Consider the following 27,783-nt stretch of genomic DNA (forward strand, 5'->3'; position numbering starts at 1 on the left):
GGTTTCAAAGCATGGTCCTTGGAAAATTATAGCAGTTTTGAAGTTTATTTAACCCCCATTCTCTACTTCTTGCCCTCCTGGGATCCTGCACCAAAGTGCTAGCTGAAGGATGAGATCTGAAGGGTAGGCTAGTAAGTGCTATGCTTCTTTACTGACTGTTCTTTCTTTCTCAATCCCATTGTGGAAAATGACTCTGGATTGGTTTATGAAGTGAGTTTAGAGAGTAACAGGTTTCTAGGATTTGTACTTTCTCTGCTTTGGCAAAGTAATTCCAAAAAGCCAAAGATACAACAGCAGGATAACATGCATCGCTAAAATAACAATATTTTGAGGTTGACTAACTAATGAAAAAATGATGTCCAACCGCCTTTCCCTGTTAGGAAATATGCAAAGAATAAGGAGAAAAAAAGAGAAGAAAGTATGATCAAACGGATGAATTAAAATGACTCCTAATTGACAATGACAAGGTTGTAGCAGTTAGAATTACCCTCGGGTATTTACGGATGGGTCCACTGTTGCAGGCAGAGCTCTCCTTCTTTCAGCAAGTATTTGCTGAGCACCTACTATATACTACTCCCCTAGACGCTATTGCTACACATTGCCACTTCTGTAGCCACAAAGAGATGGACATGACCTGCCCTCTCACATCTTACATTAGAGTCACCTCCACCCTCTCCCTCCTCTTTCTCTTCTTCCTCAGGCACCCATGTGACCAGGCACTGAGACCAGTGCATCTTTCTTGCCAGAGACAGGAGCAGGGAGGCCACACCTGATGTGAAGAAAGCCAATAAGACCTGAGTGGCTAAGCGAGTCAAGAGAGGTCCAGGGGGTCAAGAGAGGTCCAGGGGGTCGAGAGAGGAAGGAGTCAGGGAGAGTGCCAAGTGCAAGAGTGAGGACAGAAGACAGGCCACCTGTCAAGGTAACAGTCTTCACTAGCAAACCCACTGGCTGGCCTCCTGCCTCTGACTTGCTGGACTTCTCCCCTCTGCACAAAACCAGAGCTCTTCCAGTGTGTGAATACAATCCTGTCACCCTTCCTTAAAATATGTGATTTCCTATTCGTTGTCCCAAAGATAAAATAAAAATCCATAGCTTACAACGCCTTTATGACCAGAGCCTTTCCTATTGCTTCCACCCTTGTACTCAATACTGCAGCCGTTCTGAACCTCTCTCCCTTAACTTCTGTGCCTTTGCCCACAATGTTCCCTCTGAGAAGAATAACCTCCTACTCCATTCTGCTCTCTCCATCTCCTTGCCTACAGGAACTAGAATTTCACATCTTGGTTTAAATGTTACTTCTTCTAGATGACCTTCCCTGACCCTCCAAATCAGAGTTTCTCAGACAGCAGACCTGCAGTGCTTGTATAAAATATTTCTGGGTCCACTCCATGTTAACTGAATCAAACTCTCTGGGCTGGGGTCCAAGAAACCACATTTTTAGCAAGCATTCCACTTATTCTGGTGTGTATTAATGTTTCAGGACCAATGATTTAGACTCTGGGATGATATAAATAATAATAAACAACCCATACAGCACAATTAATTCCCCACCAATCAAAATGGACATACTGGGCTTCCCTGGTGGCGCAGTGGTTGAGAGTCCGCCTGCCGATGCAGGGGACACGGGTTCGTGCCCCGGTCCGGGAAGATCCCACATGCCGCAGAGCGGCTGGGCCCATGAGCCATGGCCGCTGGGCCTGCGCGTCCGGAGCCTGTGCTCTGCAACGGGAAAGGCCACAACAGTGAGAGGCTGGCGTACCGCAAGAAAAAAAAAATGGATGTACTGACCAATTAGGACAGATGCCATGACTAGTCAAAGTGGACTCTGGCTATCAGACTCTCACATGTACTAGTCTGTAGCAACAATAATCGGCTGGCCCATGCTCTGTTTCATTGCACCCCACCTTTCCTCTGGGCTGGAATATATTAGCTGATATTTACTGAGTAATTCCTTTGTGCCAGGTATTGTTCTAGCACTTTTCTTACATCATTTCAATTAACTTTCAAGATAATCCTATAAATCAGGTGCTATTATTATTTTCTTTCTTTAGAAACTGTTTATTTTCCATCAACCTGTTTCCATTTTGAGTTTGTGGAAGAGCAGCTTAAGACCACTCAGTGGTCCTTCCTACCCATTCAGTGGCCTGACCAGTGGTGGGCTGAGCACTCCAGTCTCCAGTGGGGAACTGCAGAATAGGCCCAGAGGGCACCTGCACACCTTCGGACCCGTCGGCCGCCTCAGGCTGAGTAGCAGTGAACTCAGGAGCTGGAGCAGCCCATTCACCCTGAAATTCCTCCTTGGTCACAGCCTTCTCAGCTGCCACCTGCTCTTCCTTTTCAATCTCTTCAGGATCTCTGTAGAAGTAGACATCAGGCATGACCTCCCATGGGTGTTCACGGGAGATGGTGCCACTCACGTGCAGAACTTCCCGGGCAAGCATCCACCACATCAGACCTAATGAGTGAGTTCCCTTGTTGTTGCACAGGATGGCAATGTCCACATAACACAGAGGAGAGTCTCTGTTACACAGAGCAATGGTAGGCAGGTTAACGTAAGAGGCCTCTGTGAGAGGCTAGTGGGCAGCCCTGGGATCAGTAACCACCAGAAGTCTTGGCTCCCGGAAGGCTGCCTGGATCTGGTTAGTGAAGGTTCCAGGAGTGAAGCAGCCAGCAATAGGAGTGGCTCCAGTGACAGCAGCAAACTTCAGCCCAGCTCGCTGGCCAGTATCCCTGGAGGATACGACACTGACATCAGCTGGGTTTTCAATGGCAACAGTGGCACGAGCTGCCAACAGGAGCTTCTACCAGGTCCTCTTCAGATTTATGATGTAGATGCCGTCACTTTTCCTTTTGTAGATGTACTGTTCCATTTGGGAGTCAAGGTTGGTGCCACCTAAGTAGGTCCTGCTGCAAGGAATGAGGACATCCTGCTGCTTCATTTTCAGGACATCAAGCGCTCTGGACATTGTGAGAGCTTCCCTTTAAGTTACAATGAGAATGCAGAACAAGCCATGTGGACCCCTGTCTGGGTAGTGTGGAAAGGCGGTGCTATTATTATTTTCATTTACAGATAGCAAAACTGAGACACAGAGATGTTAAGTTACCTGGCCAACATTACACAGCCAGTAAGTGGCAGAGCTAGAGTTCAAATGCAGTCTGGCTCCAGAGCCCTAACCTACACTGCACCTGTCATTGGTATGTATGAGGCTTTATTTTATTGTCAGTCTGGTTATTTGACTTTCTCACTACCCTGTGTTCTCCATGGGGGTAAACCTGATACATAATAGGCTGTCAATAAAAAGTTGGAGAATAAATGAGATCACGCTAATTTAGTTTAGGATCAAGAAGAGGGGACAGTAGAAGCCTGACCAATTGCTTACATTATCTCCTAGGGTTTTGAGGCTTGCTTTTAAAGAACTTCAAGGACAAGAAGTTCGGGACCTTACAGGAATTATGGTGTGGCAACCATCTAAGGCCACTGAAATCCATGCACCTAGAAAGCCCCAGGCATAGAATTGGTTTTTCTGCTCCAAACATTTTCAACCAAAGCGATGAGTATAAAACTGACATGCATACTCTTGGCAAGTAAAATCATGTCAGAAAGATTAGAACCAACAGAGAGGTGACAGGCCTCAATATTCCATGGAGTTAATTTCTTAGAAAAACCTTTTCAGAATGCCTGTTAGTAGAGCCAGCTGGAGCCCAAAGCCTCAGTAATGAAACTAGCTGTGTCACGCAGATTCATCACACAAAACCAAGACACTGAGTTGCTTTCTCCAAATGTATAAAGTCGGTTTCTTCTCCCAGGGTGCAGCACTATGATGGTCACTCCCCAAAACCCAGATTATTTTCTTTTAATTTTTATTGGAGTATAGCTAATTTACAATGTCATGTTAGTTTCTACTGTAGAGAAAAGTGAATCAGTTATACATATACATATAACCACTCTTTTTTAGATTCTTTTCCCATATAGGTCATCACAGAGGTTTAGGAAATTTACCTGTCTAGCAGAAATGCAGTTTGGCTTGGAGAGTAGCAAAACTGGAGTCAGGGAAGCCATTGAGGAGAAATCCAGGTAGGGTGACAAAGGCCTAGGGAAGGTAAGATGGGTAAGAGGATGAAGCGAGGTAGCACTTTTTTTGTGTTGCAGCAGTTTTGAAAGAAAGGTTCAACACAGGACCTCAGTTACGAATAATTGGGGAGGGGGCATACATACCCTTCTTACCTTCCCTAATTCAACGTGTAATGAGACTAAAACCGTTCTCTTAGTGGCCTCTTGCTACCTTAAAATTATTCAGGTATTTGAGGAAAATACGGCAGTATTTCTTGACTGTAATTCTTTTAATAAAAATCAGCATCTTGGCATCCATGTCAAGGGAGAAATCCAGAAATCAGTGTACAGAAGAATTATCTAGTAGACTTCTGGGGTTGCAGTGAGACATGGAAGGAGAGGAACTAACCATGGACCAGAGTGAGGAGTTTTGACAATGTTCAGAAGTTATTGTATGTTCTTCCAGCTACCCAGGGAAGCCACATTCCTTCCTACCCATCCAAATACCTCATGGTTCCCACATTGTTATCCAAGTCACAAAACTTTGGGATTAGGTTCTGTTCTCTTTTTTTTTTTCCAAGCTCGGTTTCCAAAAGAAATGCTTGAAGGATCCAGCTCTGCCTCTAACACTGAGTACCCCTCACCTTAATCCTGGACAGCTCCCATCTTAGTCCTCTGAGTTTCCATTGTTTTCCATGGCTGGAGGGGACCTGGACTACTATATTATCTTGTCCCTGTTTGGATTTGGTCTCATAACTGGCCCTCTCCCAGGGTGGGGAAACAACTAGGAAGAGAGGAGATTTGGGGACATAAGAGTTAAAAGATTCACTTCCTTAATGTCACTTTGACCTGAGAGTCTATTAGCTCCCGGCTAATGGCCCATTTCTGAGCCTCCCTTACCCACTACCGCTGCCCACCCCTAATCCTCACTGTTGCTTGCACCAAGCTTTGGTGCCTGTGCCACCCAGAACTGGGATCTAAGGCAATGATGGAAAGGAGCAAAGCTGATCTAAATAGAGAACTTGAATGTTAGGAATAAACAAAATTCGTACATTACACTGGCATAAGCAAGTATCAAAACTATAGACGTTTGTTTGTATTTTTGGTTTTGGTTTTGGTTTTAAGAATGGGTTGCATTGCTTTCAGAAGTAGGAAGAAAGAAAGTGTTGAGTTCTAAGTGGAAAATTCCAGTTGGATGAAAAGACTAGGGAAGACTTGTAAGTAACACGGTGACTACCTGGAACGATTCATTTCGATAGCTGCAAGATTTTTAGTCTGATGCTAAAGCACACATTTCTATTATAATCCTGTTCACTGCTTTTAATGAGCTACTTGTTCATAGAGCAAAGATGAACTGACATCTAGCCCATGTTTGAGTTGCCACAGATCTTTTATCCCCTGATCTAAATAAAAAGTTTCACTCTGTTACCTAATGAATCAGAGAAACTAAAAACTGGTAGGAGGGACAATCAACAATAATTCCAAACGCCACTCTAGCCCTCTGGTGATTGGCCTTTCCTGCAATGTCCTCTACCACCCAGAGTTCACACCTCAAGATCATCTCTGGCCTACACTTCAGTATTTGGTTAGCCCTTTCCAGAAGGCAATTCTGTTTCACATATACATTTAATACAGATATGCCTTTTAAAAAGCAAATTATTATAATGAAAAACATATACACACTTAAGGAGTTCTTATGTGACTCAAGTTTTATCTACTTAGTGTTGCTGACACTGAAAAACCACTCGACTGGGGATTTCTTAGTTTACAAGGTCATTATCAAGTTCAGTGGAAATACAGCCTATTTGTACAGTGGGGCACATTTGAAGATCCTTATAATTTGCCAATAATTAGACTCCTCCAAAGAAATATTTTACATTTCTTAAGGACTTGACTCCCCCAAATCTTCTGATTATATTACCTACTATAAGAATAAAATCTGGGCAGTTTATCATTGTCAATAGGTTTTTCCCAGGAGAATAATTTTTCTGAAAAATAATATCACACATTTATGTTGGTAACTTGGCTCTATACCAGATGAATTAGAATTTCTAATTTCTAAATTATCCATGTTAGGGAGAGATACAATTAAGAAAGTTTTTGTCAATTTGAAAACTCTGGGATGAGGGAAGAGGTTGCAATAAAAGTAAGACCATTTAAAACCTAAAATAAATGTCTAATTAATTTATGAAAAAGTATGCAGTACACATTATTGCCACACCCAGTCAGTATGAATACTTAAATGGCAGTTTTTCCAAACTATTATCTTCTGTATTTTTGGCCACTTCACTCTCTATTATCAGGAAATCAGTTATAATGTTTAAAAGGATAATACATTTCAAAGTTTACTATCTTAAAAATATAACTCCCTTCGGGGAGTTGAATATGGCTTTCTTGGATTCTTGCCTTTATTGATATTTCCTGAGGGCTACATCCATGAGTGAGGTCTTGGAAATCGGGTAACCAGCCCATTTTTCATGACACAGTGTAACTCCCTTAGCAATGTGGTGCTAAAACCGGGAAAGTGACATTTCCTCCATTGTCTTTGGCTGTAGCTATGAGTTTCCTTTCGAAGAGACCACAAAGCAGGACCCAGCCAGTTTAATAATCCTGATAGAACCAGCGTGAGTGAAAGTTATAAGCACAGACGGAGAAGCTTGGGAAAAGTAAAACGGTAGGGAAGGCAGTCAGCACATGGAGGCAAAGACCATCAGTCACCAGCATCAATTTTCCACTGGTTTATAAACCAGGATATTGGGGAGAGTGGGGTTTGAGAATAGGAGCTGGGAGGAGAGTCGTTTTTAATATACTGTTTTTCCTTTCGGTTCTTCCTTTTAACCCTGTGGTGTTGAAAGCACAGCTTTCTCAAAGACAATCTGACCTACAGTCAACATTATAAATCACTCTCTAACCTCATAAACTGAGGGTCTGCAATGAAGATCTGTAATCAACACTGTAACTCATTCTTCTAACCACATAAGTTAAAAAAAAAAAAAGACCCTCTAACATCCTTATGGTCAATTCTAGAAAACAAATACAAAGATAAGGTAGGTGTTTTTTTTTTTTTTTTTTCTCGGAAAACTTTTTATGCATCAACACTACTTGAAGGTATTACTTGTTAGTTCAGGGCTTAATATATTGAACATGGATCCCCACCAACACTTTCTGAAATCAATAAATGTAGGGTACACAGTAATGGGAATACTGTGAACAGCACGGTTAACTATTGGGCTACACCTCAAAATCTAAAACAGAATGAAAATCCTGCTTTTACAATTCCAATTAATGTAATCAGAGTTTTTCCAGTTAATCTGGAACTATTCCTGGGTGTAGCATCACATCAACCTACCAACGTACTAGTAAATTGGCTGATTTCTGCCTACCACTTATACCAACAAGCATGAATCTGTAGGATAGGATGTAAAAAACTCTAAGATACAGAGCAGCCCAAGCAAGGTGCCAGGCAAGCGCCAAAGACAACAGCTCCGAGTAAGAACATAAATAAGAAAATATATAACAGGACTGTGAAGTAACGGTATGGTTCCAGAGGTAGGAAACTTTTAGTGTCATTCTATTCTATGTGGATCAGAACAACACGAAATGCCTGGATCTGGGTGTTACATCTTTAAATAGACAATACAAAATAAGTGTCTACTGGAGACCAATCGGTTTAGAAACCATGAGCTATGAAGAAATGTTACACGAACTAATTTTCCTGACAACTTGGCAAAGAAAAATGATGATAGACTATGGTGATATCTATCAAAAATTGGACGAGTAGACCAGTCTCTGTAACTTCAGAAAACACAACCGAGCAGTTTTGTTAATATATTTTACTCCACATAGAGCAAAAACGAAGCGGTAAAAAATAAATAGAGGTGGCTGAGTATTAGTACTTCGAGCGTCCAAGCAGAGACCGTGTGATCATGTGCCAAGGGGGATGATGAAGGAATTCTTAACTTTTCACCCAGCACTGTGATTTTGTAGATCTCAATGCATGATCCTTTGCCAAACATAACTTTTTATTTAAAATGTTTAGAGATTAAAAAGCCAGAAATCACTTAAAAGTTTAAATCCAGCCTATGACAAGATGCATATCCATCCTTTAAGATTCATTAAGTTTATTCTGGGCTTATGATACAGTTCAGTGCACATTAGATACTGTCACAACTTATACACTTAAGATAAAATAATAAGGAAAGGCAACAGAGTCAACAGCACTTATATTTTGAAACATGTTGATAACAGCTTAGTAACAATACTCCCTAGCAGGTGGAGACTGTATTGCATGCAGTGTAAGATGAGAAAAAATTTTAAACAGTGGCACAGAATTTGAAGTTGGCAAGACTGATGCTATCGCTAACATTGCATAGGAGATTTCCATATGCTATTTCTGCATATAAAAAAGGGTCACAAATTTGCTTAGATTGGACCACACACACAGAGGGATAATTCAAATTCCCTTGCTCTTTGTAATCTCTTCTCCATGTCACTAATTAATCCACTTAGTCATCATTTATCTAAACATATGTATGCCCTCACTATCGAAGGGCATCATTTAAATCCATCTCCTTGGACTCTACATGCTTTAAAAGCATTAATGTCCTACTACATCAGGCCATAATTTTAATAATATTTTCCACTGTATTTAAGGAATTACTTGGTGGGAATGGATTAGAAGTTTCAAAATTAGCATGTTCTTTTTGCATAACTTATTTGCAAAAGCCCCTCTGTCTTGTACTGGTGATTACATTCCCTGCACGTTAGTGAGCACTCCCAGAGCTGGATGCATGCTGAGGACAACAGCGATCATTAATGTTTATGATCTACATAGCATTCCGTGTTTGTCTCTCATCCTTTTCCCTTGTAATTTTTCTTCATAGCGCTTAGCAACCCTGACCACAGATCTGTATTTCTTACCCAAAATCTTTGGGACCATCTATGCTTCCAAATTTAATTGTTTTAGGATTTTTAGGAAGGCTTTATGGCATACTCCCATCAAGTTTCATGACAGCTCCTCATAAGCAAACATTAACATTTCTTCAATGCGGTTCACGGGAATTCATACCAAGAGGGATAAACAAAGACTACAAATAGCTTCATCTTTCCCCAGGTCACGTTCTGCTGCCAGAGGAGTTCAAGTCAGGTCAGGTTTTGCTGCCAACCGAGTTAGGAAATACCTTTCAGTTTGAAGAGCTTTTTGAATTTCAGAATTGCAGATAAAAGATTGTGGACTTGTAAATATTTATCCTTTGTCTGTTTTCTGTCCAGCCTCCCAACTAAGATTTAAGAGCTGTGGAGACCTGAATATTTTGTTTATCTTCTTTGTTGTGTCTCCAAAGTCCAGAATAATGACAGACACAAAATCTCAGTAAACAGTTGTTGAATGAATGAATGAGATGGTCTGGCACTAGAGCTCTGCCTAATGGAAGAACTCTATAATGTCTACCAGATCATCTCTCTTAGGGACTTTAAATAGTAATACACAGAGTGGGATACAGGCCGTGAACTATGTAGAACCTGAGAAACAAGACAAAACAAAACTACCAATGGAAAGGAAAGGCATTAAGCAAAAGCAGTTAGGCAAGAAAAGATGTAAGCAGAAGCTATGAGGTAGAAAGAGAGAAGGTCCTTCTTTAGTCAGAAGTATTAGAAATAACAGAGACAGTGGAAAAGATGCCAGAGTCCACACAATAGATTCTAAGACTTGGTATCAGTGACACCACACAAAATGTCCATTAACTAAATCGCTGTTTGACTTTGTTTCTTGCAACTTGAAACACCACCTTAGATGAACTATGTAACTTCTCTGAGCCTAAATCTTTACCTATTAAATGACGAGTTTGGAGAGAGGATGCCAAAATTTCCTTCCTAACAAAATAATTGCGTACAGCGGTGGTTCTCAATCATTAGTATACAGAATCACTTGGAGGGATTGTTTAAACTCAGATCACTAGACTCCACCCCCAGAGGTTTTTTGGTTTTTTTTTTCCTTTGGCTGCGCTGCACAGCTTGTGGGATCTTAGTTCCCCCACCGGGGATCGAACCAGGCCCCGGCAGCAAAAGCACCCGAGTCCTAACCACTGGACTGCCAGGGAATTCCCCAGGGTTTTTGCTATAAGAAGATTTGGGTGGTGCTTGAGAATCTGCCTGCCTCAGATGAAGGTGATGCTAATACGCTGGTTCAGGGACCACAGTTTTGAGGGCTGCTGGTCTACTACACAAGCAGCATTTATTTTACAAAACGCATGTGAGCCATTATCCAAATTCTGGGGCCCTCTGCAAATTGTTTGAGTTTGTCCATCTACAAAGCTATGTGCAAGCTTCCCATCCACTCTTGATATTCAGTTTGATTTGCAGCCCTGAAATGCGAAAAACAATGACAGAATTTCTTTTCATCATGACGGCTATTTAACCATAAAGTTAACGTTTTTGAAATTAAATGAAACTGATGTTTAATACTGTCTCACAGACACCCAGAGACAGGCTTGAAAGAAGAGAAATTTCAGTATTTTTATTCCCTTTGGACCTACTTGTGGCAGCTGCTTATTTTCTGGCATTCAGAAATTTTTAACTTCAAATGACACGGCACGGCCAACCTATGTCCAACCGAGTTTAAGGCACAAACAAAGTTGCTCACTTCCCTAGCAAGTTTTTATGAACTGAAAACTTTACAGAATAATTCTGATTACTCTTACCAGTGCAAAAAAGAAGCTACACAGCTTGGTTGTTTTTTTTTTTTTGGTCAGATCAAAATTCTCATTAGAAAAACAGATTTCCAGTGGGGCAGGTTCAAAAGTAAAGTCTCAGAAAATCTAGAGCCACCAAATTAATAGAGTGACTTCTTCGGGCATAATTATACTTCAAAGAAAGTAAATGCTATTACTCGCTTGCAAAGACAAGAAAATAGGTGCAGACCGCTGTAAGTGCTCCACAGCTCACTAGAAAACATCTTGGAAAAATCTTTTATTACCAAATGACACCTTGGCAAAGCTATCCACCCTGCTGTCCTGGGGGAGAAAAATGGTGGTGGGGGCAGAGATAACCTGGGGCAGTGTTGTAGCTGACTGATCCATGCATGATTAATTATCATGTACAAATATGGGTGTGACAAAGCATGTAAAAGGCACTCAAAGTGCACGTGTGGGTCACCTGACGCTCTTCCAGAAATGAACAATGGATCCCTGAAGACTGAACTATGCATGGTACCACAGTCAGGAAAAAGAAGATGGAAAAGGAAGGATTAAAAGGTTGACAATGATTTTTTTTTTTTTCTGAAGCCAGTTTATTTTTCTTTGAGCTAAAAGTGTTCTGCCTCAAGGCTGGCATAAAGCAGCCTTTCCAGGAAGCCACATTTATCACACCAAAGAAAAGCACCACTAAGGAGACAGCATGATAAATACCTGGTTTTGGGATCCCAGGATAGAGTGTCCAGAAATGAGGATAAGAATTTATCTCCTTGAAGCCTGGGCTCTAGCTCAAATAATATTCTCAGCAAAATTTGCTTCAAAATACCCAAATCTACTCATTGGTTTAAGACATTAGATATATTAATTACATGATGCTTCATCATATTCTAAAAAAGGTTTATAGAGTTGTCCTCTGATCTAAGACACACATGCAAGTTGTTATGGTGACTGCTTGCTTTGCAGAGTCTCTGCCCTTGATCCAGTCCTATAGATCAATGTCAGGCCAAGTGAGATCTCCAGAAAGGAACAGCATGAACCCTCTCGCCAAGGTTAGGCTTTTGAAGCTAAAAGTTGGTCCCTGACTCTGGGATCAGGCTGACTTGGGTTTGAATTTTATCTCCAAACTGAAAGTTGTATGACCTTAAGTGACTTAACCTCTGCAAGTCTCAATTCCCTCCAGCGCAAAAGGAGGCTAATTATAAATCATGCCTCAAAGGATGTTTGTGAGTTAAAGTGAGGTATGATAATATATATATGTTTATGTCTGGCACATAGTAAATGTTCAATAAATATCAGTTACTATTACTATTATTAATACCACTGTTTTTATAATAGAACTTCTCTCAATGACCTTCCATTAACTGATTTGCCAGATTAATTCACCATACTATCCATTCCTTCTGTTAAGCATACAGACTGATGCCCACAGCACTCTGAATGCTCTCAACAGCAACCTACATCTCGGAAACCTGTACACTGAGTTTTATGCTTAACAAAAGCCACATAAACTTATTGCCAAACTTGATTGTGACCATTGTAAGTTATTGGAATTTTGTAATTTAATAAATATTATGTAAACTTATAAAGCCTAAGAGCAAAAACAAAGAGTTGTTATCTCTGTGGAAGCTAAGTGAAATGCTTTGGAAAGATAAGTAGAAAAAAAATTTCTGCCAAATTAAGTGACAAAACTACAGAAGGTTAGGGGAAAAGATCACAATAATCTAGAAAGTACTGCACGTAGATTGCCTCATATGTATATTTAAGATCATTCTACATTTTAAAGAAATACAAGTGGAAATTGTAAAGAAGGCATTTTGGATGTTGCTTATGAAAGATACTGGAGAGCTCTAATCAGCAGAGCAGTATGTCAAGAAAACACTCTGGCCCTACATCAAAAGATGACAATGGAATGTCTGTACATATTTTTTTTTTTTTTTTTTTTTTTTTTACTCCGCGGCATGTGGGACCCTCCCGGATCCGGGCACGAACCCGTGTCCCCTGCATCGGCAGGCGGACTCTCAACCACTGCGCCACCAGGGAAGCCCCTGTACATATTTTTTAAGTTAAAATGTTTGGTGTATGAATATATCATTCCCCCCCTACCCAGTTGCTATTTTTGAAAGCAAACAATACAACACCAAGAGTGAACTCTAAGGTAAACTATGGACTTTGAGTGATGATGATGTGTCACTATAGGTTCATCAATTAATTGTAACAAATGCATCACTCTGGTGAGGGATGCTGAAAGCGGGGGACGCGATGCATGTGTGCGGGCAGGGAGTATATGGGATATTTATGTCCCTTCCTCTCCGTTTTGCTGTGTACCTAAAACCACTCTTAAAAAAATAAAAGTCTTAAAAACAAAAAAAAGAAAAACAAAAAGTAAATGACCATTGCTGGTCCCAACTGACTTAGATATAGCATTATTCAAGTACCCTTACTCACTAAGCCGCTTTTCAGAGTTCTAAATTTAAATACATTAGGGAAAGGGAACTACTTTAGCAAGTAGGTAGGGACTTGTTTTTGTGATTTACCCACACCATATTCAGTCACATAAAATAGGATTTCCTGTAATACATGAGATCCAGGCCAAGAAGTGTTGCCCTGAGGTAGCAAAAGAGGGGCATTTGGAATAGAAGTTTACAAGCGCTGCTCTACTAACTGGCATCCTCAAAACTGTCAGGAGAGCTTTCTAAAAGTACAGATTCCTAAGACCCATGTCCAGTATTTGGAAATCGTAGGTCTGGGGTAGGACCCAGGAAACTGTGGGGCTTTTTTAAGTTTCCTAGATGCTTCTGATGGGTAACCAGGTTTGAGAAAAATTGATGTTGAGCAGTACTGTCTAACCTAAATATAATGCAAGCCACATTTTCTGGTAGCTACATTTTCCAAAGGATTTTCTAGTAGCTTCATTTAAAAAAGAAAACTTCTTAAGACATTTTATTTAAATCAATAAGCTCAAAATATTTCAACATGTAATCAACATAAAAATTATTAATCAGATATTTTACGTCCTTTTTATTTGTACTAAGTCTTTGAAATCCAGTGTGTGTTTTATACTCAGCACATCTCAGTTTGGACCAGCCCCACTGCAAGTGCTCAACAGCCACCTAGGGCTACCGGCAGCCACACTGGGAAGAACAGATCTGGGGTGTAAAGCGGTATTCATCTTAGCGATGTACGCTGTCTTGGTGATGGTACTATACTTTGATAGTTCACAACTACTAAGTGATGGAGGAAAGAAGGTGATTAGAAAAGTCAAAAAGGAGAATGAAACAGCATGAAAAATGAAGGATGAATATGACACTTAACTCTTTAACTGGGAGGTTTTTGTACTGTAAGTGAAGGAAGCACACATAAATATTCAAGGAAAAACAAATAAAACTGATGCCTGTGTAAGCAAGAAGGGGAAAAGCTGGACAATTCAATTAGACAAGAGTAAAAACTGTCTACCACACAACTCCAGTTTCTAAGTCCAAAAATAGAATTCCTACGGAATTCACGTTCACCTTTCAGAAACCTGTGCGACAGTAGAGTATGGAATAAATACCTTTATGGAAAAAGTAAACTGCCCAGCATAAAAGTAACTTATAGAAGCATTTCCAAATGTTTTAAGCTGTGCACACACTTTTTCATCTATCACGCTATAATGTTAGTGAAAACACATTTTGGAGGCTGAAATCATAAATCTGAACAAAGAGCTTAACATAGAACTGATGTACATTATCCTTTGGGAATTTAATTTTTTTTTTTTTTTTTTTTAAGATTTCAACAGTAAAGTATTCTAACCAGGACTATCACAGCCAAAAATGCTATAAATCAAACAAAACATTTGTGAAGGAAAGCTCCTTAATTCCTCACCAAACACTTGTATCAATGAAAAAACAATCAGAATAGAACAAATTCCGTGTCAGAGGTTAATGGGGATGTGTGAGGTATCATATTGCAGACTTTTATTATACGCTATGTAAAAAACTCTATAGGAGCCAAGTGTTTCTTCTGAAGCCTACAACTGCACTCAATTTACATATGAATCTAACATATGAAATACATTTTTTCATTTTCCTCTTACCTAGTGACTTCAGATGGCACAAAATCAACTTTTGGAGCAACCACAGAGGCAATGATAAAGTTCTAACAATTCAGTTTAAAACAATTCTTTAACGTGCCAATTCAAAAATACATAAAATGATGTTATTGATCCTCCCATTTGGAGACACATCTTTTACTCGTTCATCCAATAGAGGCATTGGATTTTCACTGTTCTGTCATCTATACTTTTGCTCAGGTTAGAAGTGGCCAAGGAAACTCAGGATCCAAATTATAAATAAGCAGTAACTTGACAACATGAGCATCTAGTTTGTATATTTATACACCTAAGTCACAATGGCTGTATTATTAATGATTAACAAATGAATAGATTTTTCTGTAACTTCTTTAGGGATAGATCCAAAAGGTGTTTGAAATCACAGCAATTAACTTTTAGCTAAGAAAACAGATATGTATCTCAATGTATCTCTTGGATAGGTCAAATTATTGACTATTAATTGACTATTTTCAATTAACAGATTCAATCAAGACAGCAATCAGTTAAATAAGCAAAACATTACACTGAGAACAAGTGTTAATTTATTAATATGCTGTAGTTTATGCTCATTTTTCAGATTTTTATTCATTCAACTAGTGCTTGCATTTTTAATATGCAAACCCCTTTTTAGGTGCTGTACTAAGTTAAAATTATAATACAGAACAATTTGTTCTTTTTAGTTTTTAAAATATTTTTGTACTTATTTATGGCATACAAAATCTCAGTTCCCCAACCAGGGATTGAACCCGTGCCCCCTGCAGTGGAAGCCAAGAGTCTTAAATCACTGGACCACCAGGAAAGTCCCATAATAAAAAACCATTTGTTCTTTATGGCCAGTCTATGAGCACTGTGCATACTCGCAAATACAAACACAAGACCAATACACACATACCTGAAAAACTACACCTACTGATCCCCTAAGCGCCCAGCCTGCTGCTGTCCCCATCACAGGTGAATATGAGATTTTCTCCTGAATTTCCCTCTAACTTTGTAGAACTGATATAAAATTGCTTCCCAAGTTCTGCAGCATCTCACGTTTTTTTTTTTTTCCTTCTGTTTATTTTAGGTTCCTCTGGCCATGTAAGTGCCTCTCATTTATCCTCCACAGATGGCTTCTCCTTTAGAGCTATTTTGACACAGGTGAACTGGTGGTGGCCTGTTTGTTAATCCTATTTACAAATCAATATCATGCAATCATAGGACATGCTAAATAAATGTAACAATGAAGGAGATATTAAGGTTGGAGAGTGTAGATGCCAAAGAAATAGAAAAAGTGAGTTATTATCATCACCTTTCTGTGAATATTTGACTGGCTGGAGCTTGATATTGAGAAAAAGGCAACATCGGTCTATCAACTTCTCCAAAATGTATCCTAATTCATGTTCCTACCTTTGTGATGATCAGCATGGATTTGGACCATGTGACATCTGGCTGCTCTATTTTCTATGTGAAGGGGTAAGCGATGACCACATGCTGACTGTATCTTGAAGGTAAAAACAACAGGATATTCTGACAGAACTCAGTGTGGAATATACAGGAGAGAGAGGAGGCAAGCTTGACTCCCAAGTTTTTATGCTGAGCAATTAAGAGGATAAAGTTGTGATTTCCTGCAATGGGGAGGAATCAGGAGCAGAGTAAGTTTTTTGAGGAAATATCAGAAGTTTGGTTAAAGAAGCCTGTTACATATCCAAGTAGAGATGTCAAGTGAGCAGTTGGGTAAATGCTTTTGGAGTTCAAGGGAAAGGTCTGTGACCGAGACATAAATTGGAAGCCCTGCACATCTGTATGGATGAGACCACCAAGAGAGTGGGTGGATAAGAAGAGGTCCAGGGAATGAAAGCTGAGTTCTCCAAGACTGGGTCAGAGACACGATGAAGAATTAGTAATGCAGACCAAGAAGGAAGAGCCAATGAAGTAGCAAAAAACAGAAGACCAGAAAGTACTTCAGAGGAGGGAGTGGTCAACTGTCAAATGTTACTGAAAAAAAGTTAAGGACTGAGAATTGACAATTAACAGCATGTAATTCACCAGTGACCTTGACAAGAGACGTTTCAGGGGAATTTTGAGTGACTACCTGATTAGAGTGGTTTTAAGATGAACTGTGGAAGCAGTACTGAAGACGGAGAGCATAGACAACTCTTGTGGGTAGTTTTGCCGTAAATGGGAATTGAGAAATGGGGACAGTATCTGAAGGGGATGTGGGATCACATGCTTTGCCCATTCACTCTGTCACTCTCCTCTCACCTCAAATCTTCATCACCGCCTCCCCTCATGCTGATTCTAGCTGGTAACTTTGCTTTCTTATTTCAATGAGAAACAAACAATCAGGAAGAATTACACCAAGTTGCCACCACAATTTCTAACCTCCTACCTGCATCCATATTCAACATGAAACTAGTTGGTTTGGTTGTGTGCTGTTCTGTGATGGTGTTTAGCTATGTGGGTGCAGGGATGGACCAGGAGAAGTATTGTATTATCCAGGGTTGGGGTTTTGCTAGGTGAGAATGAAGGGTGCTGGGGACAAGAACAAAACAATTATAACGTACCTTCTTTTTGATTCCTAAAAATATAAGAACTGTCCTACAGTCAAAGCCAGGGTCCTGCCAGTTTAATAGAATGACTCAATCTTGGCAGAAATGCCATAAGATGGCAGCAGCTCACATTAGCTTTAAAGTTCAGATTTCTTAAAACCCACAGCTTCCCTCAACTATTCCTTCTACATCTTGCCTCTACACTTAACCAAACTTACTCTTTTCAGCCCATATCACCTCTTGGAGTAACATGTTATCTACTCAATATGTAAAGTAGCTGTTTAATTTCTTTTCTAAATTAGCTGAAATTAAAGACTGCGTTTGTTAATCTGTACCATACATATTCCCTATCATAGCATTCAGTTGTCATCCTTCCAGGATCCTTGACGGTGCTCACATTCCTAATACACAAAATATACAGTTCATATTCACATCCTCATTTTTTAAGCACCATTTGAACAAAACATCTTATTAGGCATTAGGGAAAGCACATAAGAAGAGTGTTTCCTACCTTCAAGAAACTCAAGTATGCAATCTATAAGCTAACATGGGCAGTGCAAATGGGCAACCAGAATGAAGAGCAGGGAAAGAATGATTATCTGACCTCATTGCTCAAAGACCTAAATTGTAATTGAGAGAAAGCACAAAGGACCCAAAATCAAAGAGCTTTCAAGTAAAAAGACCTGGATTTTCAAAATACTTAAACTCATTTTGTTTCTTAGGTAAATACAACAACAAAGAGATTCTTCTAACAGAATTAAAATGAACACATTGTGTTAAACATAGAGTATGTTAGCATAGTGCAAAAGTTTCCTGTTTGGGAAATATTGTTCAGGATAAAAGCTCCAAATGGCCACAACCAATGCTCTTAAATGAACATGCTATCTATGGAGGCACAAAGCCACAGTTGAGAGCTGAAGCCAAGAACAGGAGTCTGAACAGACATAAACTCCCACTGGGCAGAACAGTTTTCTATAATCTTTCTAAATAATCTTTAGACCAGCTTCGACGAATCCCGTAGGATTGGGACCCTAATAAAGTCCATGGCCTATAAAAGCTACTTATAAAACTTTTCTGACGTTACACAAATATATTGTCTCAAGCACTGTGTAACAAAAAGTTATAACCTATTCCTTAGGGGATACCTGAGTTTTTAACAGATCTTAAACTATCTTTATGTAGGTTAGGGATTTGGAAGGAAAAAGTAGTCTGATTATACTTGCTTTATGTATTTAAATTTGCTGTGCTAATTCTATTATCACCATAATAACCACCATCATTTATGTTCTGGACAGTGGACTAAGCACTTTACACATTATCTCAGTTAATCTTCACAAAAACAAGAAAACTCTAAGACGGTATTAGTATTCCTATTTTAGAGAAAAAGAATTGGGATTTAAATAAGCTAAATAGGGCTTCCCTGGTGGCGCAGTGGTTAAGAATCCGCCTTCCAATGCAGGGGACACGGGTTCAAGCCCTGGTCCATGAAGAGCCCATATGCCACAGAGCAACTAAGCCCGTGCACCACAACTACTGAGCCTGTGCTCTAGAGCCCACAAGCCACAACTACTGAACCCACGTGCCACAGCTACTGAAGCCTGTGTGCCTAGAGCCTGTGCTCCGCAACAAGCCAAACGCAATGAGAAGCCTGTGCACCTCAACAAAGGGTAGCCCTCACTCACTGCAACTAGAGAAAGCCCGCACACAGCAACGAAGACCCAACACAGCCAAAAATAAATAAATAAGCTAAATGACTTTTCTAGGGTCTCATAATCACTAACTGGCAAAGCCAGGATTCACACCCAAGGATCCCACCCACTTACCCGACTATAAAGCCAGTGTGGGCTGAACAACCACTACATGTGTGTGTGTGTGTGTGTGTGTGCGCACACGCACGTGTGCACCACTGCCATCCCCTTTTCAAGGGGATTGGTATAGACACTGTAACAACCTATAGTAACCAATCTGATGCCCAGCTGTTGGCCCTACAGACACACCAAAAACCTGTCAAATCCCATTTTGAAGTCCTTAGTATGTCAAAAGGGATGAAAATTAGTACCAGTGTCTTTGTTCACAATTATTTAATGAGACCTAGCATACTGAAAAAAGGTGAAATGGGTTTTAAAATTAGATATTCCCTCCCTACTATGTATGGAGGCCAGGATAAACCTCTGACTGCATTGTGATTCAACATCTATGGTTTTCATTCATTCAAATTCACACTCAAGTCATTATTTCTAATGTAGTAACCCTGCCAGGGATATAAGCCACCAAGCGGTAGATGAAATTTCAGGTTCACCTTTGGATCTCTGCTGAATCCATAAGTGCTGTATTATGCATTTGTTAACCAAAGATTTTAATGGAAAGTGAGCATATTAAAAATGTTCTGTTCAGTGCACAAAAGTCAAATTTATGCCATTACAAAAGGGTTGCTTTCTCAAATTGGTGGGGTGTGGGAAGAAACAGCAAGCATTGCCCAAAGCAGATTATATGCAGACATGAGGAAATTAAAGCTCAAAAGTTAATGAAAATGAGCAACAGAGATCCATATTTTAGAGGTCAGATTTTTGGAAATTATCTCCTAAATGAGATTTCTAAGAATATAGAATTTTTAAGTGAAAGTTGAGGCTGGAATGCAACTCGTCAATTTAAAATAATCCTTTGAATCTTTTCTTTCCTAACCAGGGTAAAGACCTAACATAAGCAGCAAGAAAACTTTCATATTTAGGCCTTCATTTTCTCCTCTTTTTTCTTAAAGCCAATACATGTTGATTCTCCAGGAACTTTTCCAATAGCTGGTTAAATTTCCTGAAGGAAGCTAAGAAAGAATACAAGTTCTTTATACACATACGAAAATTTATTTACACACACACACACACACACACACACACACACACATATACACATATTCCAGCAAAATATATCCAGGTTGCACACTGCAGGTTTGTATTCCCTGGAAGCTGCCTCCTCAAGGAGAGGTACCAAACTGGATGTTAAACAGAAGCTGAGGTCTTAAGACCTTGAGATCCATGGATTTACCAATCTAACCTTTTCTCTCCTGCACTAATACTACAACAAAACAGACAGGAGCAGTTCAGGTGCATATATGTACTTTTACTGACCTGAGATCTGGTTACTTATTATTATTAAAATTCGTTCAGAAATTTGAGAAGAAATAAGGAAGATGTGTGTCTAGTATTATTAGAAAATTACTACTCCATAAAAAAAAAATAAAGATCAGAAAACCCACAGCTGTAGAGCCAACTTCTTTGTTAGGCATGTACAGCTTTCTAAATCCCATAAAAATCTCAACATCTGACCCATTTCATTTTTACAAGGGAAGGGGCTATTACTCTGGAAAATACGCGTAAAACTCCGCAGCATTCAGAGGCATTAAACAGTTTTACTTCACATTTGTTTCCTGTGTATCCTGCTTGATAGACACACTGCAGCACCTGCTGCTATAACTCTGCTCTTCATCAGCTCCCAGCCTTCTCTGTTCAGAAAGACTGGTTTGCACTGCTTTTCCAACAGCTGAGGTTATGCTGCCCTCTCCTGTTCACTGCACAGAATGTACTGAAATGACGCTCAAAAGGAACGCAAAGTGGTGTTGGATAAAACTAACAACTAGAGATTGTTCACTCTTTATTATAAAGGTTTTTTAAGCCAGTAAATTAAAACCAATTTTAATCAAGATGGCAATGCCATAGTAATTTTAAATTTGGTTTGTTTTAGATAGAAGCTATTCCAGAAGTTCTGAAGTCTTTATTTAAACATTAAACTGGTAGTTGACTTTTCTGAATATTGTTTTCATATTACCTAAATTGTAATGATCTATTTTGTACAATAAAATATTTTAAAACATTAAAACATTTTAAAACATTAAAAATAACAATCATATATGTTAAATTTTAATATTAGCTAAAGAATTCTCAGGAAATTGATTTCTCTCCAATGAGTCCAAATTTAGAAACACTCAAAAAGAAACAAGTAAGGGCTTCCCTGTTGGCGCAGTGGTTAAGAATCCGCCTGCCAATGCAGGGGACGTGGATTCGAGCCCTGGTCCGGGAAGATCCCACATGCCGCAGAGCAACTAAGCCCGTGCACAACTACTGAGCCCACGCTCTAGAGCCCGCGAGTCAGAACTACTGAAGCCCGCGAGCCCTAGAGCCCGTGCTCTGCAATGAGAAGCCACCACAATGAGAAGCCTGGGCACAACAATTAAGAGTAGCCTCCGCTCACCGCAACTAGAGAAAGCCCGCACACACCAACGAAGACCCAACACAGCCAAAAATAAATTTGGTTAATTTTTTTTTTAAAAAGTAAGTGGAAGACAAAAGCTAACAACAGAAATTAGTCTTCCTTTGGAATTTTACCGAAGCACACATACAAGAAAATAAAGGAAGTTTTCAAAAGGTTCTTTTCATCTCTAAATTTCAGAATCTGAAAACATATCCACCAGAATTCCGTATCTCCAAAAAGTAGTTTTTCTTCTGCTCTCGGAATCAAGTATAAATCAGCAACACTGGCGTGTTAATGCAATTGTCTCCCCAGATTTTTGGGGACAGGAACTGCACTGTAGTCTAGGAAGAGAATCTGCATCTTATGCTCATTCATCTTAAAGAGACCTTTAAGAAGCAGGTTCTTCTCTGCCAACACTATAGAATGGACACCTAATCCAGGATTATTTTTAAGGCCAATTCCCCTACCAACCAACTATAGATAATGATACTCCTTTAAAGTTATTTATAACTGCTTCTGAAAATTAACATTAATTTATTAACTTTAATGGCAAGGCAAAGAACTAGCTGCAATCTTTTGTAAAATACACTCATTATTCACTTTGAGACAGGTTTTCTTCAAATCACGCTCTTATGGACAAATGCCTCCCCTTGTCTTCCCTTCTCTTTAAAGACACATCCTCGGATCTGCTAGTTCACCTGTGTATTAGGGGCCCAACAAGGGTTCCGTGGTAGATCCCTAGTTCTGGAAGCTTCATCGCTCTACATCACTGTTGGTGGCCTAAATTAATGGGACAAGTACATATCAGGAAAACACTGCACAAACTCAAAGTGCACAGTGCAAATGACCTGTGGGAGATGATGCTTGTCTATTTTGGCTTTGTATAAACATTCTTCCACATCTGTACACACCTCTTGTAGAAGCCAATAAATTGCCCTTGTTAGCTTATTTTTCATGCACTAAAAAGTGTTTCTGGGGCTTCCCTGGTGGCGCAGTGGTTGGGGGTCCGCCTGCCGATACAGGGGGTGTGAGTTCGTGCCCCAGTCCGGTCCGGGAGGATCCCACGTACCGCGGAGCGGCTGGGCCCATGAGCCATGGCCGCTGGGCCTGCGCGTCCGGAGCCTGTGCTCCGCAGCGGGAGGGGCCGCGGCTGTGAGAGGCCCGCGTAACGCAAAAAAAAAAAAAAAAAGTGTTTCTGGACTCATAGTACGTTTAAGTTCTCATCCCTGATATTCTTCACCAATACACCCATATCAATTTACAAAGTATATTCCTTCCACATATATTAAATATAGAATATTTTAATCTTCAACAAAATGACAAATCCTATAATCAGTTTACCCACATGTCCAAGTCTACTTGGAGCATATCCTGGGGTGTAGAGGCTCTGTCTTCTCAGCGGGAAAATGAGGGAACCAAATGAGATCATTTTTCAGGTCCTTCCAACTGAAAAGTTCAGATTGTAACTGCAAGCAGAGTCTGCAATGGGAGACTCATCACTTCAGGCCTAAACTCCCAGCCCAATTCTGTCTGAGTAAGAGAGAGCATCTCCAGAAACACAGCAAGAAAGTAGCAAAGCCACATTTTGGTCAGGCCACAGTTACTTCTAGAAAATAACACAACTAGTAATGATACTACTAACTCTAGAAAGTAATTTACCACAATCATGATTAATGATTACTTTAGATGACAGTATTAAAGAATATCACTTGTGTTATTAAGTAGAAGACTGTAATCGTTTTAATTCCCTAAATTTTGTATCATTTAGCAATAAACTAAGTTTGAGAAGTAATCATGTAGATATTATAGAAACATACTTTTTTTTTTACACAGAGCCCAGAATTACATTAAGAGCCCCTTCCTGGTAGGGCCTCTTCCAAGGACTAAAATCAAACATGAAGCAGGTTGGGCTTCCCTGGCAGCACAGTGATTAAGAATACACCTGCCAATGCAGGGGACACAGGTTCGAGCCCTGGTCCGGGAAGATCCCACATGCCATGGAGCAACTAAGCCCGTGCGCCACAACTACTGAACTTGTACTCTAGAGCCTGCAAGCCACAATTACTGAAGCCCACGCGCCTAGAGCCCGCGCTCTGCAACAGAAGCCACCACAATGAGAAGCCCACACTCACTGCAACGAGAAAGCCCGTGTACAGCAATAAAGACCCAACGCAGCCAAAAATTAATTTAAGAAAAAAAAAACAGAAAACAAAAAACATGAAGCACGTTGAAGGACAGGGGCGTGGGTTCGACCCCTGGTCAGGGAAGCTCTCCATGCCCCGTGGTGCGGGCAAAAACAAAACCAAAAACATGAAGCAGTTTGGGAATCGCATAGGAGAGCAAAATGTTAAAAGAAATAGCTGTATTTCTTTGCACAACGGTTTACCTTTCATTATCAAAGTATCAAAGCAGAAATCAAGAAATCAGAATTATAGGGTTAAAGGAACAGTTTACATGCTCTTCCACTCAACGCTACATAGGGGTTTTGTTTGTTACATATTGTTTATATGTTGGGGAGATTTTGCTTTGGTTATTTTCTACTCTACATAAAGCAATATAAATCTTATTAAATATATATTCTCCCTTAAATAAGAGTTTGCATCTCTTATCCAAACTGGCTGTTAATTTCTAAATGTGAATGCCTTACTAGGAAGATAAGAGTTAAACTGTATAGGTAGGGTAAAATATTTTACTTTGCTGCTGAGAAAAAATTTCAACACACAAGTACAAATCTGGGGACTGGCAATGATTACGAGCACTTTCACTTGATTAATATAACATTTCAGTTGAGACACCAAAGAAAATAACTACTGGGGTTCTACCCAATGCAATAAAAGATAACTGGTCAGCTAATATTCAACTCAATTATACTTATTTTCGACTGATTTATAATGTTAAGTGAATGCTCACCTTCCAAAATCAAAGGTGAATGTTCACATTTTCTTTTTTAACTGAAGAAAATAATGTGTAGAATAAATCAATCCTTTGTACTAGTTTATAGGCAACTGAACACGTCTTCTCTCCCTCCCTCCCCTCCCCTCCCCTCCCATCTCCCTCCTTCCTTCTCTCTCCCTGTCTCCCTCTCCTCCTCCCCACTCCTCTCCCCCACCCCTCAGAAATACAGCTTGCTTTTAAAATGTTGCCTTCACTTCCCACAAATAATCTGTACTCTTACTTGCAAATGGTCATTATGCCCTGGACGGTCCTGGGATTTATCAGGCAGGCAGGTTTCTGCTTCATTGAAGGAATCTGCTGCGCTCTGTTATACGGCTCTGACGGGAGAAACACCCTCAGCAGTTTTACCAAAACACAGAAGTTTCTTTGAAGAGCAGCTCATTTCTTACCTGCTTTATTTTTACTACCACCCAAAAGGAACTGAAATGTTAGCTAAACCTCCATCTGCCCTGCAGTCTATTACCCAAGACTCCACATGGCAGCAACGCAACCTGTGACACTTCGAATGAGCCTCACTTCACAGGACACTAGGCAACAATAAAGGTAATAAGTATATTTATGCCTTGGTAAGTTACTTTAAAATGTAAAACATTTCACATAAACTGTTTCCTCTCCACGTAGGGCTCTGAACTTTGCTTATGCTTGTTAATATCATCCACATTACCATTCTCATGTTTACTTGAAAATTAAATTTCTCTTTACATGACAGAAAATTGGAATATAAAATTTTGAATTGGATAATTTAATTTCAAAACCCTAGCTTGTGGGTGGGGATAGAAAAGGTTTTATTTCTGCTTAAAAATTATACATGTACTCCCTCCTAAAATTGGTGTAACTGCAACACTTTATGACGTATGTGTGGGTAAATACCTCCCAGCAAGACACAACATGCACCTATTTAGCAAAACATCTGCTGAACCCCAGAACTCACCAAGTATATGCAAGCATCAAATCTAAGAAAAGACAGAATGTTTAATTTGCAGCATTCTGTATGTCAATACTCGATTTTCCCCTTACGGTTCTCGTATTTATGTGCATTTTGCTCCTTTTAACCTGGTGGCAGCACTGTGAAATATCACAGGTCTTTTACCCCATATTTCTCTAACAAGCCAACCAGGTACAAACAGGATTTTTTATCTGTTTGTAAATTTTAGTTGGGAGCAGTTGAGTTGAAAGAAGGAAAAATAAAAAGCCAAATACTACATTTGTGTAAGGTTTAGTTCCTATCACTCATACAATACTGTGCTGTTGGCATGTCTCAATAAACAAGCTTCAGAAAGAAATTTACTGCAGTGTAAAAAGTTTCCCTGAATTCACTTGCTTTTTACTGTTCCCAAGCCTCATACTGGCTTTTAAATTTTCAGACTTAGAGCTGTGTACCCCATATTGTGATAGGATACGTTTCTCTACCCTGCTCCCTAGAGTAGAGCTGGAGGGATGGGAAGTTGAGACAACTTGGCACCATTCTAGTTTAGAAGAGGCCCAGCTTGAGATTCACTTTTGTTGCCAGAAAAAAAGGAACATGAGAAATTAAAGTGTCAAAAGAGGCGGGGGAGTTTAAGCCCGAGAAGGAAACCCACAAATTAAATGACTAAACAAATAGGCAGGTCAAATCTATTCATCCAACAGATAATGAGAGTACCTATTACACCAAGCACTACTCTAGGCACCAGAGATTACAGCACAGGACAAAGTCAGTGCTTCCATGGAGTTATACTGTGGATTATAATCTCCAGAGTATGGCTGTTGCCTTGATGCTCTCCAAATTATGCCCATTTTTCCAGAACAGGCTTGCTCTGAAACCTTTTAGTCTTCAGGTAGCTTCAGACAAATTCTCATTTAGTGGAAGAGAAAGGGGCCTAACAAGAACATACAGTCCACTATCACAGAGCAAAACCTTTTCCTCTAGGAATATGTAGTCTCTCTTTCTTAACTGTATATAAAATAACTAGTCACCTCTACTGACAACCTCCCAAAGCACAAGTTGAATTGACCTCACCAGCTGGGGAGTGTGGATTCTACAATATCAAGACAAAGAGCAAGAGCAACGAGAAATAGTAAACTAAAGCCCAACAATTTTCAAGGAGTGGGAGGAGAATCTTTTCCTAAGGGGAGCCTGCTGTATAGTCTGTGCTTATCTCCACTTCTTTTACTGATGGGTCCCTCTGACACTAGCTTCTTACTGCCCTCTGCTGGGTAGGTCTGAACTCTCTCTTAAAGCTGCCCTGTCGTATCCAAGTGCTATTTTACTAGACAAGTAAATTCACATGTTCACAAAACATACAAAAATTTTTAGTTTTATATTAATGCTACTTAAAATTAATCCTAAGACTATCTTGTTCGATTCTTTCATTTCTTTAATTAAGAATGTTTTCTTACTACAAAAGCAATACATATTAAAGAAAAAAAAGGAAAACCAAAATACCCACCTTTCCAGAAGTAACCATTAAAAAACCTGAATGTATATCCTTCCAACCTCTTTTCTCTGAAAGCATGTGCTTTTTTTTTTAACAAAATGTGGTCTTACTGTATGTTTTAACTATTGCTTTAATACACTGACAAATAACCTTCCATTCTGTCCATTTTTACGGCACCATAATACTCCATTATGTAGATGTATCACATTTTACGTAATTGTTCCCCTCCTTCAACCAAGTCCTACCGAGTTCTGTAGTAAGCATACTTATAGCTATAACCATTCTTTCACTTGTAACTGGTCAATGAATGGGTTAACTAAATTGATGCTTTATAATTTTTCTCACCCTTTATCAGAAAATGAAAGGTTAACAGAACCTCCCGGGTTGGTAGGGCCACAAAATAACCACCAGTCTCCACCTTCACGTTTCATAACTGAGTTTAGTTCCCAAAGAGGAAACCCGAGACTCAGCTTCTACCTATAAAAGCACTTCCCTACTCTTGTTTATCCCGTTCCCAAAGCCAATTTGCCACTGAAAACAAATTAGGAATGCGGTGATGAAAGTGGCCAGTGAACAAGGGGCAAAAGAAATGTCAAGAAACAACACTCTTAAGGCATGTTTCATACGAACTAAGAGAGCTTAAAAGATTGCCCCTTTAGTGCAGGTCTTAATAATTCCTAGGGTCACCCAACTCCCTCATTTCTAACCTTTTCAAGCAAAAGCCAGGTTGTAATGCAACTTTAAACAGCGGACTCGGCCCTGTTATGTTTTGGGTAAAAAAACTGGCTGAGACATCTCACTTGTGGTATGA

At 39.7% G+C, this 27,783-nt stretch overlaps 2 pseudogenes; both read right to left on the bottom strand.

Moving 5' to 3' along the window:
• LOC112409077 (poly(ADP-ribose) glycohydrolase ARH3 pseudogene) overlaps positions 1-4,091 on the bottom strand; it is a 77,947-nt pseudogene extending 73,856 nt beyond the window's left edge.
• Positions 2,106-4,066, bottom strand: LOC112409078 (40S ribosomal protein SA pseudogene; annotated as a pseudogene).
• Positions 4,092-27,783: the final 23,692 nt, after the last annotated feature.

This window comes from Neophocaena asiaeorientalis, unplaced genomic scaffold, assembly GCF_003031525.2.
Source record: "Neophocaena asiaeorientalis asiaeorientalis breed wild unplaced genomic scaffold, Neophocaena_asiaeorientalis_V1.1 scaffold5, whole genome shotgun sequence".
NCBI classification, from domain to species: domain Eukaryota; kingdom Metazoa; phylum Chordata; class Mammalia; order Artiodactyla; family Phocoenidae; genus Neophocaena; species Neophocaena asiaeorientalis.